This window comes from Etheostoma spectabile, unplaced genomic scaffold (assembly GCF_008692095.1).
Source record: "Etheostoma spectabile isolate EspeVRDwgs_2016 unplaced genomic scaffold, UIUC_Espe_1.0 scaffold333, whole genome shotgun sequence".
NCBI lineage: Eukaryota > Metazoa > Chordata > Actinopteri > Perciformes > Percidae > Etheostoma > Etheostoma spectabile.
Window position 1 is genome coordinate 479,307 of NW_022605586.1, and position 1,125 is coordinate 480,431.

The 1,125-nt window shown below is 37.1% G+C and overlaps 1 protein-coding gene across 1 annotated transcript in view; it reads left to right on the forward strand.

Moving 5' to 3' along the window:
* Positions 1–1,125, forward strand: part of lcp1 (lymphocyte cytosolic protein 1 (L-plastin)) — a 41,608-nt gene that overhangs the window by 26,609 nt on the left and 13,874 nt on the right. The gene's annotated exons all lie outside the window — the stretch shown is intronic.

A 1,125-nucleotide genomic window follows, 5' to 3' on the forward strand; every position in this document is an offset into this window, starting at 1 on the left:
GTGTGTGTGTGTGTGTGTGTGTGTATGTGTGTGTACATCCTGCAAGTCCTTTTCCCAGCGTCCCGGTACAGCTAGAGCGGATAACCGTTTCCATTTCAAATGACAGCGCGACGACTTTCCTTTCTCCCTTCCAGAAAGACGTTTTTAATTCCATGGTGTAAAAACAATATAAAAACAGCTTTGTTTTGGCGGCCGTCACACTGATAGAGATTGCAGAACTTGCACAGCCTGTATTTGCATAACACACATGCTAGGTATCTGTATCCAGACTGATGTCATGACATGGCAAATCCGTATGCCATTATTGGCGTGTTATCAAGACGCATGCTCGCTTTTTAGCGTGTATATCAATGCCGTTTGGCCTCCATTGACTTACATTACCTTGCGAGACCGGGGATCGCGATAATACGGCAAGTGGTGTGTGTGCGTACGCCTGCTGTTTACAGCGTAGACATACACGCAGATAGATCAAAAGATAACACACCACTTGGCTTAAGAAAATTGGCGTGTATATTTACGCGAAGTCGTAATCTCATGTTGAGAAAGTATATTGTAATAACAAGACCTTTTATTACAGAAGACGTTGTTTCCTACTGTATGTCCACATTCTTCAATAGGGCTTGATTTAAAAAATAAATAAATAAATTAACAATTATAATATATTTATTTATTTATTTATATTTTTATATAATATATACAGTGTATGTAAAATAAATATAAGTTAACAATAATCTCTTTTATTATAAATATATATTTATTTATTTATATGTATACATATATAATTTCTATACTATATATACAGTACAGGCCAAAAGTTTGGACACACCTTCTCATTTAACGCGTTTCCTTTATTTTCATGACTATTTACATTGTAGATTATCACTGAAGGCATCAAAACTATGCAATGGAACACAGTGACTGGTGAGTGCTTGTACTTAACAAAATAAGTGGGGAAAGTAAGACAATAAATGAAAAACATGTGTTATATTCTGGGTTACTTCACCAACGTAGCCCCCCTTTGCTCTGATTACTGCGTTGCACACTCTTGGCAGTCTCTTGATGAGCTTCAAGAGGGAGTCACCTGAAATGGTTTCCCAACAATCTTGAAGGAGTTCCCAGAATGCT